Genomic DNA, 21,594 nt, shown 5'->3' on the forward strand with positions numbered 1-21,594 from the left:
TCATACTTCTTGCATTCCAGCACTACATGCTGCACAGTCTCGTCCACACCCCTATCACACATCTGGCACACTTTGCTGCGGGACTCAGACCATCTATAGTTCCTTGCATTCACATCCAGACACTGCGCTCTAGCACGGAAAAGAAGATCACCTCCCAGGCTTCACTCATACCACACCTCACACTTTGGGGCCTCTTTCTCCCTATACCAGTCGAGAGTTTCCTTTCTTTCCATCTCATTCTTCCACTTGCTCAATCCCTCATCTTTAACTGCCATATCTATCACATTCTTCCACTTTCTTACATCCCTCAAACCCCTCTCCATTTCTGTTTGTTATTCTCCATTCAAACACATTCTGTCTATCTTCAAAGGGTCGGTACACCCACCTACTTAGCATAAGAAGAAGAAGAAGAGGAGGAGGAAGCAAACAAGTCCCCTGTGACATCAAGATCAAGGTCGAGGTCCGCCGCGTGCCCTGAAGTGAAGTGCCCGGCAGTGTTTCTCGTGGAGGAGGAGGAGCCCCTCGGCGTGCAGGCCCCCAGGGTGAGTGTGCGGGTGGTGGAGGGCCAGGGTGTGGACGGGCTACACTTGGGACAGGAAGGAGGGAGGGCCAGGGTGTGGACAGGCTACACTTGGGACAGGAAGGAGGGAGGGCCAGGGTGTGGACAGGCTACACTTGGGACAGGAAGGAGGGAGGGCCAGGGTGTGGACGGGCTACACTTGGGACAGGAAGGAGGGGAGGGCCAGGGTGTGGACAGGCCACACTTGGGACAGGAAGGAGTGGAGGGCCAGGTTGTGGACAGGCTACACTTGGGACAGGAAGGAGGGAGGGCCAGGGTGTGGACAGGCTACACTTGGGACAGGAAGGAGGGAGGGCCAGGGTGTGGACAGGCTACACTTGGGACAGGAAGGAGGGAGGGCCAGGGTGTGGACGGGCTTCACTTGGGACAGGAAGGAGGGAGGGCCAGGGTGTGGACAGGCTACACTTGGGACAGGAAGGAGGGAGGGCCAGGGTGTGGACAGGCCACACTTGGGACAGGAAGGAGGGAGGGCCAGGGTGTGGACGGGCTACACTTGGGACAGGAAGGAGGGAGGGCCAGGGTGTGGACAGGCACACTTGGGACAGGAAGGAGGGAGGGCCAGGGTGTGGACGGGCTACACTTGGGACAGGAAGGAGGGAGGGCCAGGGTGTGGACAGGCTACACTTGGGACAGGAAGGAGGGAGGGCCAGGGTGTGGACAGGCTACACTTGGGACAGGAAGGAGGGAGGGCCAGGTGTGGATGGGCTACACTTGGGACAGGAAGGAGGGAGGGCCAGGGTGTGGATGGGCTACACTTGGGACAGGAAGGAGTGGAGGGCCAGGTTGTGGACGGGCTACACTTGGGACAGGAAGGAGGGGAGGGCCAGGGTGTGGACGGGCTACACTTGGGACAGGAAGGAGGGGAGGGCCAGGGTGTGGACGGGCTACACTTGGGACAGGAAGGAGGAGGGCCAGGATGTGGACGGGCTACACTTGGGACAGGAAGGAGGGGAGGGCCAGGGTGTGGACGGGCTACACTTTGGACAGGAAGGAAGGGAGGGCCAGGGTGTGGACGGGCTACACTTGGGACAGGAAGGAGATGAGGGCCAGGGTTTGGACGGGCTGTACTTGGGACAGGAAGGAGGGGAGGGCCAGGGTGTGGACGGGCTGTACTTGGGACAGGAAGGAGCGGAGGGCCAGGGTGTGGACGGGCTACACTTGGGACAGGAAGGAGGGGAAGGCCAGGGTGTGGACGGGTACACTTGGGACAGGAAGGAGGGGTGGGCCTGGGTGTGGACGGGCTACACTTGGGACAGGAAGGAGGGGAGGGCCAGGGTGTGGACAGGCTACACTTGGGACAGGAAGGAGGGAGGCCAGGGTGTGGACAGGCTACACTTGGGACAGGAAGGAGGGAGGGCCAGGGTGTGGATGGGCTACACTTGGGACAGGAAGGAGGGGAGGGCCAGGGTGTGGATGGGCTACACTTGGGACAGGAAGGAGTGGAGGGCCAGGTTGTGGACGGGCTACACTTGGGACAGGAAGGAGGGGAGGGCCAGGGTGTGGACGGGCTACACTTGGGACAGGAAGAAGGGGAGGGCGAGGGTGTGGACGGGCTGTACTTGGGACAGGAAGGAGGGAGGGCCAGGGTGTGGACAGGCTACACTTGGGACAGGAAGGAGGGAGGGCCAGGGTGTTGATGGTCTACACTTGGGACAGGAAGGAGGGGAGGGCCAGGGTGTGGACGGGCTACACTTGGGACAGGAAGGAGATGAGGGCCAGGGTGTGGACGGGCTGTACTTGGGACAGGAAGGAGCGGAGGGCCAGGGTGTGGACGGGCTACACTTGGGACAGGAAGGAGGGGAGGGCCAGGGTATGGACGGGCTGTACTTGGGACAGGAAGGAGCGGAGGGCCAGGGTGTGGACGGGCTACACTTGGGACAGGAAGGAGGGAGGGCCAGGGTGTGGACAGGCTGTACTTGGGACAGGAAGGAGGGAGGGCCAGGGTGTGGACAGGCTACACTTGGGACAGGAAGGAGGAGGGCCAGGGTGTGGATGGGCTGTACTTGGGACAGGAATGAGCGGAGGGCCAGGGTGTGGACGGGCTACACTTGGGAAAGGAAGTAGTGGAGGGCCAGGGTGTGGACAGGCTACACTTGGGACAGGAAGGAGGGGAGGGCCAGGGTGTGGACGGGCTACACTTGGGACAGTAAGGAGCGGAGGGCCAGGGTGTGGACGGGCTACACTTGGGACAGGAAGGAGCGGAGGGCCAGGGTGTGGACGGGCTACACTTGAGACAGGAAGGAGCGGAGGGCCAGGGTGTGGACGGGCTACACTTGGGACAGGAAGGAGCGGAGGGCCAGGGTGTGGACGGGCTACACTTGGGACAGGAAGGAGCGGAGGGCCAGGGTGTGGACGGGCTACACTTGGGACAGGAAGGATCGGAGGGCCAGGGTGTGGACGGGCTACACTTGAGACAGGAAGGAGGGGAGGGCCAGGGTGTGGACGGGCTACACTTGGGACAGGAAGGAGGGGAGGGCCAGGGTGTGGACGGGCTACACTTGGGACAGGAAGGAGCGGAGGGCCAGGGTGTGGACGGGCTACACTTGGGACAGGAAGGAGGGGAGGGCCAGGGTGTGGACGGGCTACACTTGGGACAGGAAGGAGCCGTGGTCAATGGTGTGGACAGGCTACCCTTGGGACAGGAAGGAGGGAGGGCCTGGGTGTGGACAGGCTATACTAGGGACAGGAAGGACCCAGCAAACATGGTTATGCCAGGCCTGCATCTTGCCAGTGCTGGCAAGTCATCATAAACCAAATCGGTTTTGAATCAGTAAGCCATCACGTAGTAATGGGCCCAACTGCGGGCCATTTACTTGCCGATATATGTTTGCAGCCCGGGCCTGAATCAGTTAAGCTGCGTGCCAGAAACAGATCTATATTGGCATTCCGTAACCATACTGCAGCCAATACTGGGCCTATGCAGCCTTCTATTAATACCAATGCCGGCCCAATTCTGAGCTGGTTGCAGGCCAATATAGACCAACTGTTTCCATTACCACCCTGCTTTGCAGCTGTGATTTTCCTTTTGCCTTCTCAAAGCTTCCTCTCATTGACTGTGTATGTCATCAGAAGAAGACCTTATGAAGTAACAGACGCTGTTCCTCCATAACGTTGTTTTCTAATGACATACACAGTCAATGAGATGAAGCTTCAAGAAGGCAAAGGAAAATCACAACTCAGCAAAGGTGGTATTGAGAACAGTTAAAATCACAATGAAATCCAGACAACAAATAACTGCAAACACAACACTGAAATGGGATTATCAAATCATATTATGCCAGTATTCTGGATTTTCAAGTGTTAGGGTTCTAACAGATGCTATAATTTGTCATCCATTTTCTTTGGATCATTTTAGATCTTTGATAATACAATAGTATCTTATTAAATAATGAGGCCAAAAAATGATCTATGTTGCATAGTAACTTTGACCACATTCAATAATGGTGGTTATATGACTGGACACATATTGCAAGCATCCATGAAAAATAAATGAATGCAAATTATAACATCCGTGAACCCAAAGATTGTCAGACCTAAGGATCGACATGAAAAATGCAACTCAAATACAAAATGTAATTTTGCTGCTTCATATCAAGCACTCAACCTTTCAACTTTGCTTGACATGGTGCTGTTTGACCTTGATATGTCTTACACTGGCAAGATTTAAGATTGGCAAAGTGTGAGCTAATTTACTGCTAGAATGTGTCATATAAGTGCTATAAATAAGACGATAATCATTATATGATGCAAAATATATTCTTTCCATAAGAAATCAAAAGCAAATCACAGCATCATGGTGAGATACATCTCTCCCTCTATACTATACAACAGACAAATCACAGCATCATGGTGAGATACATCTCTCCCTCTATACTATACAACAGACAAATCACAGCATCATGGTGAGATACCTCTCTCCTCTATACTATGAAACAGACAAATCACAGCATCATGGTGAGATACATCTCTCCCTCTATACTATGAAACAGACAAATCACAGCATCATGGTGAGATACATCTCTCCCTCTATACTATACAACAGACAAATCACAGCATCATGGTGAGATACATCTCTCCCTCTATACTATACAACAGACAAATCACAGCATCATGGTGAGATACATCTCTCCCTCTTTACTATACAACAGACAAATCACAGCATCATGGTGAGATACATCTCTCCCTCTATACTATACAACAGACAAATCACAGCATCATGGTGAGATACATCTCTCCCTCTATACTATACAACAGACAAATCACAGCATCATGGTGAGATACATCTCTCCCTCTACACACACACACACACACACACACACACACACACACACACACACACACACACACACACACACACACACACACACACACAGGATATGGAGAAGATTGATAGAGAAGACCTAGTGACGAAGGACGTTAAGTGGTAGAAGAGGGCATAGCAAGAAACTGAAAAAGACGACATTCAGAAAAGACAAAGAAACACACAGTTTTCCACATAGAAGTATAACAGCTTGAAATGAACTTCATGAGATTGTGTGTGCAAAAACAATACATGAATTTAAGACAAAGTTGGATAGAAAAAGATATAGACGGGATGACAGCATGAGGCTAAGTATGGCTCTTTTCCTTACAACTAGGTAAACACACACACAAACACACACGTGGGAATCTCGCCCTAAATTCCACATCCTTTTTATAGCGTAATTGATGCACTGTACTCCTGAAAAAAATATCTCCCTCAACTCATGCAGGAAAACATTATTTTTGATACTTTTCCTCAACTATTTCTTCATTTTGCCAAGAAAAATTGTCATTATCTGTGAAAAATTAATAAAACAGGAAACAGAATGAACCTAATGTCCTGTATCCTTTTCATAGCTCAAGGGACCATATTGGCTCTCTGGCGGTGACTCAGAGACAAGTACTGTTGGACTTAACTCGGATCCTCTTTTCTATTTCGGGAAAAAATAATACTGGCTGTCGTTTGGAGCCAAATGTCCAAACGTGGTACCTGCTGGTAGAAAAAAATGTATTTACCCTTTGCTGGTAAGGTTTTAAGGTTTGCATCTGTGTGTGGTGTGTGTGACCACTGAGGGGCAAATGTGCCGGGGGCCGCAGTCTCCTGAGCGGCCCAAACAGACAAAATACTAGCTTGGAGGTTTTGTATTTTTTTGCCCAGGGCTTTATTTTGCTCTCCAACAGCTTAAGAATGATTTAACTTGCTGTTAAATAATTGTTAGCTTAAGAACCTATAGCTATTTTGACTTCTGGTCTGAAGATAAGTGATTTACAGACGCCCTTTTCTTTTGTGATCATCTGTATTTAACACCTGCTGAGCTCCACAATCTACATCCTGCTTCCCTTCACATGACAATATCACATCATCATCACCATCACCCAGAGTCAGTAGTAGTGTGTGCAAGATTGACACATTGACGAGGGATAGATCGTTGGGCGTGTTTGGGTTGGCTTGTATATGGATACTGACAACATTTTCTCTTAGCTTTTTGGGCTAATGTCCACTTTGAAGACTTCATCTTTCAAAGATTTATCAAAGATAACTCACCACTTGTGTGTAGAGTGGTAAATTGTTCAACGATGACGGGACGGCTTCTTGGATGAGCCGTTTTACAACGTAAACAATATTTAAGCGGGAAAAGTTGAACTTGATCTTGATCTTGAACGTTCGCTGCCTGTAATCCCGATCGGAAAACGGATAATCCATTTTTTTGTATGTTTGCATAAATGCAGTGTTATACATTAGCTCATGATTGAGGCAAATATGAGGCAAACTGTATCGGGCCAATTTGGTTTTAGTATTAATTGGTTCAATTAACATTTACTGATGTAAGGCCGACACCGCTAACGAAGCGGTTTGCTGCAACAGTCACTCAGCCGCCGCTGCCGACACAACCCCGACAGTAGCCGATGCTGGCCCAATAACCCCATGTTTGCTGGGGAGCAGAGGGCCAGGGTGTGGACGGGCTGTAATTGGGACAGGAAGGAGGGGAGGGCCAGGGTGTGGACAGGCTGTAATTGGGACAGGAAGGAGGGGAGGGCCAGGGTGTGGACGGGCTGTAATTGGGACAGAAAGGAGCGGAGGGCCAGGGTGTGGACGGGTACACTTGGGACAGGAAGGAGGGGAGGGCCAGGGTGTGGACGGGTACACTTGGGACAGGAAGGAGGGGAGGGCCAGGGTGTGGACGGGTACACTTGGGACAGGAAGGAGGGGAGGGCCAGGGTGTGGATGGGTACACTTGGGACAGGAAGGAGGGGAGAGCCAGGGTGTGGACGGGCTGTGGTGGAACAGGAAGGAGCGGAGGGCCAGGGTGTGGACAGGTACACTTGGGACAGGAAGGAGGGAGGGCCAGGGTGTGGACAGGTACACTTGGGACAGGAAGGAGGGAGGGCCAGGGTGTGGACAGGTACACTTGGGACAGGAAGGAGTGGAGGGCCAGGGTGTGGACGGGTACACTTGGGACAGGAAGGAGCGGAGGGCCAGGGTGTGGACAGGTACACTTGGGACAGGAAGGAGGGAGGGCCAGGGTGTGGACAGGTACACTTGGGACAGGAAGGAGGGAGGGCCAGGGTGTGGACAGGTACACTTGGGACAGGAATGAGCGGAGGGCCAGGGTGTGGACAGGTACACTTGGGACAGGAAGGAGCGGAGGCCAGGGTGTGGACGGGCTGTACTTTGGACAGGAAGGAGGGGAGGGCCAGGGTGTGGACAGGCTGTACTTGGGACAGGAAGGAGCGCAGGGCCAGGGTGTGGACGGGCTCCACTTGGGACAGCAAGGAGGGGAGGGCCAGGGTGTGGACAGGTACACTTGGGACAGGAAGGAGGGAGGGCCAGGGTGTGGACAGGTACACTTGGGACAGGAAGGAGGGAGGGCCAGGGTGTGGACGGGTACACTTGGGACAGGAAGGAGGGAGGGCCAGGGTATGGACGGGTACACTTTGGACAGGAAGGAGGGAGGGCCAGTTTGTGGACAGGTACACTTGGGACAGGAAGGAGCGGAGGGCCAGGGTGTGGACGGGTACACTTGGGACAGGAAGGAGGGGAGGGCCAGGGTGTGGACGGGTACACTTGGGACAGGAATGAGCGGAGGGCCAGGGTGTGGACGGGCCACGTGTGTGGGTTGCCACCCTGACCTCAGGAAAATACCAACATCTTACTCTCAATACGGAACTAACTGTATTTTAAGTTATGGGTCTTGTCTTGTTGCAGTGTAGGTGATGTTCACTTTGGGCGACTTGGGGTCCACCGCCCCTACACTGTGCCCTACTCCTAGGGCCGCTTTCACTTTGTTTGTTTTGATCGTTACCAATGGCGGTGATCAACGCATAGTTTTACACGTGAAACAGGCCGATGGGGTAGGGGTAGAGGAGGTGAGAGGTGGTGAGAGTGTGTGGTAAGGTGCAGGGCTGGGCTCACCCCGCAGCCGCCACTACCCCATAGGCCAGTTTACGTGGAAATACTATGCGGCAATCACCGCTATTTGTAACGATAAAACAAACAAAATGACTGTGAAAGCGGCCCCTAATGTGCCTCAGCTGGTCAGGGAGGAGCTACTCTCTGCCCCCTTGGAGTAGTCGTGTGTGTAGGACAGGGGCTCATGAGGGATCCCCTGCCGAAACAGGTCAAATTTTCTCCTGAAGGTCTCCATGCTGCAGTTTGAGGTGTCCCTGATGTCCCTGGGCAGGCAGTTGAATAGTCTTGGTCCCTCGTTGGTAAAGCTGGCAGCATGTATGGACCTAAGACATTGACTGACTGTTTCAATGGATGTCCTGGGGCAGGTGCGGCCAAATTGGGGTGTGTCTGGCGTGTTATCCCTCCTTCAGTTTGTGGTGATGGGTTAGGCACTTGCTTCTTCAGTGTTAATTATGTAGTACTATCTCTTCGTCTTTGGAGGGAGTAGAGTTGCAGAGTCTTGAGCCTGTCCCAGTAACTCAGATTTTCATTGAGTTCAGCTTCCTTGTGAAGACCCTTTGTGTCTGTTCCAGTCGCTTGGTATTGTACATTTTGTGTGGGGACCACAGATGGCACAGGTATTCCATTTTCGACAACACCAGGGACTTACAGAGCGGGAGGAGGTGTTCAGGTTCCCTCGTCTTGAAGGTGCAGAGTATCCATCCTGTCATCCTGCTGGCCGTCCTTGTGATGTCAATGTGCTCAGTGGGTGAAAAGTTATTACTAACTAGTACCCCAGGTCATGTACGGAGCTCTTCTCTGCAATTTCTTGACCTTTCACCTGGTACTGTGATCTTGAGGTGGCCATTTTCCCCATATCTTATTAATTCAACTTTATTTTGTTCAAAGACATGTTGTTGTCCTAACCTAACCTAACCCAGCCCTAAAATTTCTGTGGCCTGCCATGACTGACAGCCGCTGCCCACTGCTGGTGGAGGAAGGGGGAGGGACATTGCGTCGCCTTCTTTACACATAGGTATTTTAAGACAACCCATAACAAATACATCATTTTTCTGTTGGTATCCAAGGCGGTGGCTGAGTGGTTAGCGTGCCGGTCCAGTATTCACTGCGTCGTGGATGATTTGGGTTCGAATCCGCCGCTACCACCTGGGATTTTTCAGTCACCGCCGAGTGGCCCAAGACCACCCACATGCTGTCCTGAAGACCACCCATCAACGTGGACTCTAAAGGAACTGTCAAAGGGAAATCAAGAATGAGCTTCCGGGCGCAGCATGAGCCAAGAATAGACGGCGCCAGTATAAACACTTGCCTGCACCACGTCGGGCTTGGGCCAACCACCACTCTTCCTATGGCTATTTATTACCCACAAAAAATGGAAATGTGTACATTTGAGGATAAATAAAAGTACGATGAAAGAGAAGGTTTTTGCCTTAGGCCAGTATTTATGTTATGACTACAGTACCCTCTCCAGTTTCGTGCTCGCTTCGTTCCGAAGGTGTAGCGCTAAACTCGAGGGTCGCGAAACTCAAGGTATTAAAAACACTGAAAAAGCGCTTATTTGTTCCGACCCGTGGATTTTTTTGATTTTTTTTATGTGGCTTATGGCGCCGGTAAACTATCCATCTGAGCCTAATGGTCGGCCCCGAGCCTGTCATGGCGCAGGCAACTGTTTATAGTGGTGCCATTATAATTGGGTCATGCTGCCCCCCCCTTGTTATCTCAAAATACGTACCTTGGAAAATTGGGTGAGCTCTGAAAACACGCTTGTGATTCGCTGGGAGTCCAATGACGTCATCGCTGGCGCTCACCCAATCAGCGGCCTCACTGCCTTATAAACCTGTAGGCCGTAGACCGTAGGGTTGCGCTATGCCACCACCGCCTACAATTAGCTCGAATTAGGCGTTTTATGGTGAGCCCTTTTTAGGGTCCACCGTACCACAGCCACGACTCGTGAAAGCCTAAAAAAGGGTCTGCCCACGTTCTCGGGTTAAGGAGGGCGCCCGGGGGGGTCCCTCCTGGGCACACAGTATGTCCTATGGCTTTGAAATTTTAGTATGTTGTTTGTTGGTGTAAGTGTATGACATTCTGTGAATTTTGTGAAATTTGGGTGAATGTGTAGAGGAGACTCAAACAAAGCATAAAATCTTATTTTTGTTTCACAGACTTTAGTTGAAAAAAATATACCATAGAAACTTTGTGTATAGATCTACATTTATCATTTTGTAATTTTTTTCATTTTTTGCTCTGGCTTAAAAAAATTGAAATTCATTTTCACTAATAATTTTCTCCACTTTCTCTCCCGTTTTCTTTTTACATTTTAAAAAAATGTACAAACTGAGAAAAATTGCCGTTTAGTTGTAGATTATATTGATACCTTACAAAAAACTGTCAGACATTTTGTCGATTTTGTGAAATTTTTTGAAGTGTAAAAAACAAATTTTCAAGATTTTGGGTCCTTAAGATTTTTTTTTCCATTTCATGTGTCTTGCCATTTGTATTCATTTGATTGTCATGAAATGTTCACATATGATTGTTTATACCTTGTTCACTTACTGGGCCGCCAGTGTGCTGAGCAGATGTTTCACTTGTTGCATATTGGTACATCTGTGGCCCGAATAGCCCTTTCTATAAACTTTTACAAACATGAGTATATAAACAATTTGTGGGTAAATTTGTATTTATTATGACTGCAGATGTGTTGCAATGGTACCAGGTAATAAGTTGAAAATGATAAGGTAATAAATATATAGCTATGTAAAGGCATCCAAAATAAATTTAAAGTTTGGTTAAATTTTGCTTCAAAATATAAGCATTTCATTATGTAACAGTAATCAACTGTAGAGGCAAATGCCCCTCATATCAAACAACGTAAAAAAAAAAAAAAAAAAAAAAAATTCCTAATAAATAAAAATTTTACTTTCATAACAAAAAATAATGCTCCAGATCACTACTTACTAGTACTTGGAATATTAGATTATCCCAATGTTTGATTTATTATAGTGTATTTTACTGAACTGTAGAGGGAAATACCACTCCGCAAATAATGTAAAAAAAAAAAATTCCTGATAAATTAAAATTTTGCTCATAACAGAGAAGAAAATAATGTTCCCCATCCTGCTCTTCATCTGTTTCTAACTCGTCACTTTCCTCGGAGAGCTCATCATCTGGGTCATCTGAACTGACAAAAAACCTGAATCATCTGAATCACCAAATGAGGTATCCGATCGCCCTCCTTAAAAGACGGTCGGGTTCATTTCTGTTGAAAAGGAGGGAAAAAACATTATTAATAGTTTTTTTATGTACAGCTCATCAGAATGTAAGATATTGTATCGACACAAACTCGTATAATAATCATAAAAACTGCACCAAATAGCAGAACAAGACTATATCGTCAGTGCGTCGCGAACTGGTACATATATGCGCCAACCCATGCCTGGTACATTGGTGCACCAATACGCGGCAGAGGGAAAAAATATTAGTGGTCCGCGATTTGGTATATATTTGTACCGTGGATTTTTACACTATACTACAGGCTATCCTCTCATAATGGTACATAACTCCTCTCTCTGCAAAAGTCCAACGGACACTGGCGTGGTGGGCGCCGTGAAAGTTCCGCGGAGCAGGCAAGAGCGCTGAGTTGCCAAACGCTATTGTAACAGTCCCAGGTTCGACCCTGGTCATAACAGGTTGAAAAATAAAAAAAGGGGAGGAAGAGGAAGAATAGTGACGCTATTATTCCTCAGCCTCACAGAGAGTGTACGGCTGGGTTCGATTCCCTGCTGTTCTCTCTCTGTAAGCTGCCACCAGGAGGTTGTAATATGGCACAACCCCCAAAGCCTGTAAGCGAGGAACGGCAGTTCTATGAACCAGGTGGGACGGAACTAAACTAACTGGTTAGTCCCCAGACTCTCCCTGCCCTTGCAGGCCAGGTAACACTTGACCTTAACAACTGTCCCACCTGGTAGATAGTGTCCGTCGCTCCCCAGCTTACTATGGGTTGTTCCTTGAGGTAGATGGTATCCTCAGTCCAAAGTTTGGTAGTGTGGGGTCGTGGTTACCTTTGGAGGTCGTGGTGGAGGAGATTGCGAGACTGCACGTAGGCTAGGAAGGCTGTATGCATTAATACAGGACATAGGCAGAATACAATTTATTGGTTTGTTTCCCAAGTTCCCTTCCCCCTTACAATAATCCTCACTAGACGAGGGAAGTGTAGCATGTTTTGTTTATAACTGTGAAAACCTTTCTTCTAATCCCTAACATTCTTATGGATAAATGTTACACACGAGAGAGATGAACATATGTAGGTATATATCACAGGGCTACCGCCCGATTGGCTAGACAATCCGATATCAACTTCCTGCATCGGCGTGCACACACCAAAAAACACTCATAAAAAAATAGGAAGAAAAGAGTTTAGTATGAGGGAAAGATCAGACCGTTACAGCTAACAGGGGGGTCACTGTTAGCCCTCGTCCACACAGCAGGTGCCCTTACCCATTTGACACAATTTCCTTGGCTGGTGGAGGCCTGAGAGCTACACAATATGCTGTCGTGCCTTGCCTACAGGGGGGGTTGTGGAGCCGTTTACTCCCATCACAAGCCTGCTGGTCTCCCGGGGGGCGGCAGGGACTGGAGTGTCTCGCCCTTACCTTTGCTCAGTTCAGGCACTCATGACTGAGGGCATGACCCTTGTCAACCACTGGCGTCTGGGTCCATTCCCGACTCAATTGGGCGGCTTCAAGATGGCGGGCACTCGCCTTCCCTACCCCTGGACACCGGCCTTCAGCTGTCTCTCGCCACCTGCGCCGTGCGGGAAGATTAAGTCTAGAATGAATCACTAATGAACGTCGGCTAGGGCTATCTCTCACTCCCAGGCAGCCGTACTCTAGCGAGCTGTGAGCTTACCTCCGCCGTGCGGGAAGATTAAGTCTAGAATGAATCACTAATGAACGTCGGCTAGGGCTATCTCTCACTCCCAGGCAGCCGTACTCTAGCGAGCTGTGAGCTTACCTCCGCCGTGCGGGAAGGTTAAGTCTAGAATGAATCACTAATGAACGTCGGCTAGGGCTATCTCTCACTCCCAGGCAGCCGTACTCTAGCGAGCTGTGAGCTTACCTCCGCCGTGCGGGAAGGTTAAGTCTAGAATGAATCATGCCAGCCGGAGCGGTTGCCTCGCTACCTTTCCCTCTGACGTGGCCTTCCCCAGGTTCTAACACTTTTCCTTCTCGCCTTTCAGCTTTGTACATTAATCTATCCTTCCTCTGCCTTTCTGAGGTTGTCTTTTTGTGTGTTGATTCTAAACTTAATTTTCCCTTATTTTCTAAGACGTAACGTATAAATATATAAAAATATATGGTTAGAGTGGATTTATATCAGGGGTGCCAACTCAAGCTGTGGTTCGTATTTCTCGTTCTCTTCCCTTAGCTACTTATAACATATTAACCGCTACGGGTATTGTTTTGGCTGAGGAGAAACTGGATCCGGTAAATAACCATGGCCAAGTACAAGGGGGTATTCCCAATTTTCCCAGCTGGCTTTTAACTGGCGTCCACGGTGTTGGTATGCTGGCAGGTATGTTACACTATTAATGTGTTAACAGGCCTTAAAACTATCAAGCTTGCAGCTTTGGTCGCTGGATATTGTCCATTTACGTGTAGTTCTGTCTTAGTATTGTTACGAATATCGCTTCAGATTTATTTAGGTTAGTTCAAAAGACATATTTATCAATGAATATATTATTGCATTAGTTTATTATCAGTACACGCACTATTTGCCTGACCCGGTGGCCTGTGGCTTGCCTTCGGTGCACCCACCACCGCCCTGATCCCTCCCACCAACTTCAGTTTCCTTACCAGTCTTTTTTTTTTTTTTTTTTTCAGCACATGACTTTGTGTCCCAATGTCCACCACTGGTGTTAGTGTTGAAGTGAGGCATCGAGACAGTTGCTGTGGTCAGTACTTGTTCCGTCCCTGCTGCCGCTGACTTCAGGACTCCTTGGTGCATCCCTCGCCTTGCCTGCTCAATTGGTCACTGAGTGTGGCTTTGAAGCAACCTCGCCGCCTTCTCCAGCATCTCTGAGGTTCCTCAAGGCCAGCCAACTCCTCACATCCAGAGTAGTGTTGCAGTGGAGGCTGCAAGGCAGGACAGCAGCTGGAGTGGCTGGGATCAGCAGGAGCAGACTGCTACTGGTGTGAGGTTCAGGAGTGATAAAAAACACCACCAACACAACCAACAACAACAACAACAACTGCTGGCCTCTTCATCCACAAAGGGGGAAGTTTGAATTTCAGAAGTGTGAGAAGATCTGAGAATGAGAGCAAGTTTACTGACCAAAGCCAAGAGTGTGAGAAAAGACATGCAGGGAAGGATGACCTCAACAAATACACCCACACACTCTGGTGTAAGACCTCATGAAAGTCAGGAGTGTGGCAAAAGGTTTAGTAATAGGGTAACCCCAAACATCACACCCTTACACACACTGGTGCAAGAAACCATGAGTGTGAAGTTTGTGGGAAATGTTTCAGTCAGAAGGGTACCCTCAACACACACACCCTTACACACACCAGTGCAAGAAATCATGAGTGTGAAGTTTGTGGGAAATGTTTCAGTCAGAAGGGTACCCTCAAGAAACACACCCTTACACACACTGGTGAAAGAAATCATGAGTGTGAAGTTTGTGGGAAATGTTTCAGTCAGAAGGGTACCCTCAACACACACCCTTACACACACTGGTGCAAGAAACCATGAGTGTGAAGTTTGTGGGAAATGTTTCAGTCAGAAGGGTCACCTCAACTAACACACTCTTACACACACAGGTGCAAGAAATCATGAGTGTGAAGTTTGTGGGAAATGTTTCAGTCAGAAGGTACCCTCAAAACACACCCTTACACACACTGGTGAAAGAAACCATGAGTGTGAAGTTTGTGGGAAATGTTTCAGTCTGAAGGGTAACCTCAAGAAACACACTCTTACACACACCAGTGCAAGAAATCATGAGTGTGAAGTTTGTGGGAAATGTTTCAGTCTGAAGGGTACCCTCAAATTACACACTCTTACACACACTGGTGAAAGAAATCATGAGTGTGAAGTTTGTGGGAAATGTTTCAGTCGGAAGGGTACCCTCAAATTACACACTCTTACACACACTGGTGAAAGAAATCATGAGTGTGAAATCTGTGGAAAATGTTTCACTGAGAATGGTACCCTCAAGAAACACACCCTTACACACACTGGTGAAAGAAATCATGAGTGTGAAGTTTGTGGGAAATGTTTCAGTCACAAGTGTAACCTCAAATTACACACTCTTACACACACTGGTGAAAGAAATCATGAGTGTGAAGTTTGTGGGAAATGTTTCAGTCAGAAGGGTACCCTCAAATTACACCTTGTTACACACACTGATGCAAGAAGTCATGAGTGTGAAGTTTGTGGGAAAAGATTCAAACTGAAGAGTATATTGGACATGCACGTCTTCAGACACTCTGGTCATAAAGGGTTCAAGTGCGATGTTTGTGGGAAACGTTTCATGACTAAGGGTGAGATTGTCAGGCACATGAAGGTCCACTTCTCCTGAGGTGCTGTGCTGATTCAGTTCTGCTGTGTGTGTGAGTGCAAGTGTTTGTTGTGGTGGTGTTACAGGGCTGTGTGTAGCACAGAGAACAGAAAATATTCATCTGTTGGAACAAATGGTGACTGTGACGGCATGATCTGTTATTCACTTTCCACCCCAGGCTTCATGTGGTTGGTGGGTCCTGTGAAAGGTCTGATCTTTTTGGTGACTGTGCTGGGCTGGCTGTTGTGGCCTGGGCTTATTGGTCAAGTGTGTGTGTGTTAATAGTAATAATATAGTGTATTTGGTCTTACCAGCCGCTAAGCTAAAATGTACACATTATAAACACATTGTAAGAACAGCAGGTAGGGGTTCAGGGATCTAACACATCAGTGGGAGGTTGGAATGATAGTGGTGGGAGGGTTGAGTGCAGTGTGGTGGTGCCGGGAGGAGGACATCCTCTTCCAGATGGTGGCAAGGTGTTAGTCCCAAGGTGTGACATTCATGTAGGTGTGAAAGAGGGGTGACGATATGATTGAGCACATGCTACTTGAGTGATGTATGTATATAAGAGAAAAGGGATTATGGTAACAGTTGTGACTGAATGGAATAGGATGTTGGAGAGGGATGTAAAAAGGTTAAATGCATGCAATATTATTTCAGCTGAGGTCATTTTCAAAGCAGACAATTGTTGTCATTCAGTAGATCATGTCATTCTTAATCATCAGAAATCATTTTCAAGACTCAATTCTGACCTGTCACATTGCGTAGATCTTGTCATTCTTAGTCAGTTGAGGTCATCTTGAAGCCAACAATTCTTGTTTCATAGTTCAATTCTTGTCATTTTCCCTCTTTTTGTTCCTCAGATATATTTTTCAAATTAATATCATATTTATTTCCATTTATTTCATTTTGGGAGCAGGCATAAAGGCCAGGTTATGTTAGGTTACCTTATATTTAGTTTAATTAGGTCAGATGAGGTTAGGTTACATTTAATTTGATTAGGGTAGTTAGTTTTAATTGTGTTCAATGAATGTGTAATATGCTTCAGTTATATAATGTGTACTCGCCATTGCCAATGGAGCTTGGGAATAATAACACATGACTTAGTCATTCACTTTTTTATTGGATTAACCTGCAGTTTGAGTATTACAGCTTGATGTAGCACGTAACAGCTGATACAGCACAACAAATAAGTAATTACTGAGAAATCATCTATACAGGAAGGTAGTTGGTGTGGAAGAGAAATGGCTACTAACTCTGCCCTGTGCACAGGGGTGATAAGTGGTGCCACAAAGAGATGCTCAGGGCTGAGAAATGTAAATCAAGTAGTGGTGCATTACAGGTGCCCAGTTTGAGACATACTGTACAGGAAACGTAGTTAATAGTTAACGGGTACTGTGTGGCAAAGCAGAAGGGAGGAAAGGACCTGCAGAAGCCACTGCCTCAACAGACTATTGGAAATGGTTTGACTATAGTAAGTCTGCTGGTCAACAGAAAAATATTCTTAATGTCGTGCCTGGCATGGGCACTCCTTAATAATGTTGGTTAATTATACCTCAAAGTAGAATTAATTGTTGATCACTTAAACCAGAGTAAAATTAGTAGTTCATTTACCAAGTCTAATAAGGCACCGTTATCGCACAGGATTATCATCTGCCAAATAATATGGGTAGCGTGACTTTAACACTATTACTTAAGGTAAATATATTTGTTTAGAGATTCTGATGATGAACTAAGGGTCAAGGGACAGGATTCAGCCATACAAGACTAAATTGTCGCTCATAACACTTAGAACTTAGTCTAATTATAAACTAACATGTAAACACAAGAAACAAGTAGCACCAACACACGAAGAAAACCTATTGTTATGCCGGACGTGTTACTTGGGTTCCGTGTCATAAATCAGGAGACTCCGTGGGAGGAGATATGGAAACACCTTGCACAGCTTCTGTAGTTTAATATTCTTCCTTAGTTGTACAATTCCTCTTGACTCTTCACTGACCACTAGCTTACTATGACTGGGACTAACTCCTCTCGCCCTCTTCTCCTATCCATACCGAACAGTACAGTCTAGAACGTTACAGTATATATTAGATTATACAAGAACATGTAGCAAAAATATGTGCGAGTTGGCAACACTTCGTGCCTGGCCGCGGGGCGCGGGCGGGGCCTTGCTCCCCGCCCCTCTACTCGCTCCTCCCGGAGCCTTCCGGAGTCCCATAGACCCCGGGGGAAGCTTCCAGCACAACACTATCAAGTGTTCCCACTAACATGTGGTAAAAACCTGCTCCTCAGTCTAACATCACTCATCAACTTAATTAAGCCTTGACTACAACTACCAGTGTTTGCGCTCCACCGTGGTTACCCCTGATAATGACACACACCATTTGTCCTTTACCCTCTTTCCTCCTCCCGCACACAACCCCCAGGGCATGCTGGCTTGGGTCCCGACAGCAGTCAGCCAGCCTACCATCAGACAGACTTACTTCGACACCTCTGTCTGGCGCGATACCTCGTATAAGAGTCCTTAAATATAATATTATAGCCTAGGTATATTGAACACTTCTATGAATGTGAGGCCAGTTATGCTATTCGAAGCAACAAGTTGAAGAGGATGACATGGAGCCAAGAGTGCAGAATGCTGAGATACATGGGCCATGTGAGATGGACAAGTAGGGTATCAAACTAGGTGAAAAGAATGTGTGGTGTGGAGGTGGTGCCCCTCTTGATCAAAGACACTGAAGTTAGGGTTGACTGAAGATCTGTTAGGCAGCATGTTGGTAACCCTCCGTCACTTGTCAATGGTTGAAAACTCTCAGAGTCTTGCAGTGGGAGTCAGGTCCTCTGGATCACCACGTACACACGCTGACCACTCCACCGGTGCACCATACGCAATCTGCAGGTGTAAGCTGATATTAATTACATATTAATAATAATCGCCATATAAATTAAGATCAAGAATGCCGAACATGTGGCCATTATGATTTCTTGTTTTGTTCTTATGCCTCCGACTGTGAGTTGTGCACATTTACATTTGAAAGTAATGTATTACTAACTGCAAGGTCTACATATATGCCTACCTGTACTCAGGAAAGAAGTTTCTAATAATTTCCTGCCTGACAACTTGACCAGGAATCTGTCTGTTGTTTCTCACAGGCTGAACTGGTACTTCTTCTGCAGCGATCCACTCAGTAGTTGTACAGGAGCATACAAGAAGTCGCAATCTTCGTAGTCTTCTTGGGGTCATACTGCAAACTTCCTCCTGACTTATGTAGGCACCTGCACCTTGACTTGAGGATCCCAAAGGTCCGTTCGACAACGCATCTTGTCCTGCGAGGGCTTGTTGTATCGTTCCTCCCCAGGTGTTGTCGGGCGTGCAACTGGGGTCATCAGGAATGGCTCCAGAGGATATGCACTGTCTCCTGTGAAGTTGAAAATTCATTAATCCATTATTTATCATTATGAAATGCATGAAAACTATCTTAAAAATTCTATTATATCTATTGCTGTGGTTGACATCTTTATCTCATGACTGGCCTTTTCACAAAGTACCTGAGTTACTTTATCAATGGCCCTTGATTGGTCCATTCCAACACCGTTTCCAATAACACCTTGAAAGCTGCCACTCATAAAACCTTAGTGTAGCCAGAACCTGGGTGTGTGTTGGGAGTGCATGTGCCCTCCTGGTTCTCCTTTCCAGGTGGGGGCGCAACTCATCACAGAGCCTGATTATTTCCTGACGGGGAAATCTATACACCTGCACCAGGTGTTCATCACTGACATGTAGTGGGTCGAGTGTATCCCGATATCTCCTTTCCCTGCACAGTCTGTGATTGAAAATATATGCCGCAACAAGCTCCATCTGTGAAACACAGAAATAACTACATTACTAGAGAGGACTAGAACATACGGTAATTATTTAAGACACATAATTGTAACCTAATTAAATGGCCCTTAAAAGGAAAAGAAATATCAATGTTGCTGTTATCTGAAAATAAATTGAGGACGTAAAGCAAATAACAATAATAATAAAGAAAGAAACATGTTTAAAAAATATGAGTACAGCTACTCGAGCCAAAGCCTTCTTGGCTACACCTAAATCTCCACAATTAATGCACAAACCATGCATGGGTGACTTTTATGTGACCCCTGCCACGTTGAAATAAAGCTATACACATGTATGGAGGCTATTACAGGTGCATGGGATAAGAAATATTAATCCAAGCCACCCGAGCCAAAGCCTTATTGGCTACACCTAAATCTCCACAATTAATGCACAAACCATGCATGGGTGACATTTATGTGACCCCTGCCACGTTGAAATAAAGCTATACACATGTATGGAGGCTATTACAGGTGCATGGGATAAGAAATACTAATCCAAGCCACCCGAGCCAAAGCCTTATTGGCTACACCTAAATCTCCACAACTAATGCACACATCATGCGTGAAAGACGTTCCTGTGAACCTTGCCACGTTGAAATAAAGCTATACACATGTATGGAGGCTATAAGAGCTTCATGAGATTAAAAAATATTGAAGTATGCCACCCAAGCCACCGCCTAAATCGGCTACACTTAAATCTCCACAACTAACCCACACATCATGCGTAAAAGGCGTTCCTGTGACTCTTGCCACCTTAATGTAAAGCTATACGTAAGTAGGAGTGCAAACACGTACCTTATATTGTGTATAGAGGTGGAGATGTGGATGAGGCAAACACTCCTTTAATGGCGACAGGTTAGGACGTAACTGGTCGGATCTAGCCCCGCTTCCGAGCAGTCAGGCTGAGGGGCGACCTGACGTCACAAGATGGCGCCTAGGACGTTTTTTGAACATCGCACAGGGCAGAACTTGCAACCACAATGGCGGATTTAGGACCAAATGTTGAGATACGACCGGTTGAGCATCCGGCGCCAGGGTCCTCCGTTGATGGTGGTGGAGTGCTCCCTGGGCTGAGGTCAAGGTTGGGCCGGCACACATCCAGGGGGTGCGGAAGAGGAGGCACTCTTGGCGCCGACTCGGACTGCTCCACAACAGCCTGGACCATAGCTTGGTAGTCGGGGTGCCTCCTCTAGCCCTTGATGGCGTCCAGGGTACGGTGGAGCAGCACCTCCTCAGGATAGCTTGATTCATGGCAGGATGACCTGGGTGGGACTTCTCAAAGCTGGCAATCAACTCCAGCTCCTCAGGGTCTCACCGTGCCTTGGGACGAGAATCAAGCCTCTCGACCTCAGCAGCGTGAAACACGGTCGGGTGCATACGTCTCTCGTGGACGCGGCGCCCACGAAGAGGCGAACCGTCGTCCACATACAGGGCAGGTGGCGCTGTCTGCATCGGGACGTCCATCTCCAGCAGAGGCAGAGCACTCAGGAAATCCTTGTTGCTAGTATTCCGCAGGTGGTGGCTGAATAGTTAGCGTGACGGCCCCGCGCTCAGGAGCTCCAGGAGGGACGCGGGTTCGAATCCTGGCCGCCGCACAGCTGAGGTTTTTCAGTCACCGCCGAGTGGCCTAAGACTACCCACATGCTGGCCTGAAGACCACCCATCAACCCGGGCTCTAGATAACCTCTCCAAAGAGAGGCTCAAAGATGAGTTCCGGGGGGGCAGCATGAGCCAGCACAAGATGGCGCCACTATAAACACTCGCCTGCGCCAGAACGGGCTGGGCCGACTATCAGGCCCCACCGGGAAGAAGCCTTGGGCCGACCATCGGGCCTCACCGGGAAGAAGCCTTGAGTTACCGGAGCGGTGTAGCTACCGGAGCGGTGTGTGTGTGTGTGTGTGTGTGTGTGTGTGCGTGTGTGTGTGTGTGTAAAATTACAGAATAAAGTTTCCTCTTATTTTTTTCTTATTTTGAAAATATAATAATAATAATAATAATAATAATAATAATAATAATAATAATAATAATAATAATAATAATAATGATAATAAGATAATTACGTTATCAAAATTATAATATTTGCTTTTTGGGGGGCACGTGACCAGGTGCCCCTCCCCTGGATCCGTCACTGTGTGTGTGTGTGTG

General features: G+C 47.8%; 1 protein-coding gene across 1 annotated transcript in view; it reads left to right on the forward strand.

Moving 5' to 3' along the window:
• Nucleotides 1-496: 496 nt before the first annotated feature.
• The window catches only part of LOC126987416 (uncharacterized), a 120,734-nt gene continuing 99,636 nt past the window's right edge, over nt 497-21,594 (forward strand). Inside the window, exon 1 of the mRNA XM_050844387.1 lies at nt 497-542. The gene's annotated coding sequence lies outside the window, so the exon portion shown is untranslated. The remainder of the gene's footprint in view (nt 543-21,594) is intronic.

This window comes from Eriocheir sinensis, chromosome 64 (assembly GCF_024679095.1).
Source record: "Eriocheir sinensis breed Jianghai 21 chromosome 64, ASM2467909v1, whole genome shotgun sequence".
NCBI lineage: Eukaryota > Metazoa > Arthropoda > Malacostraca > Decapoda > Varunidae > Eriocheir > Eriocheir sinensis.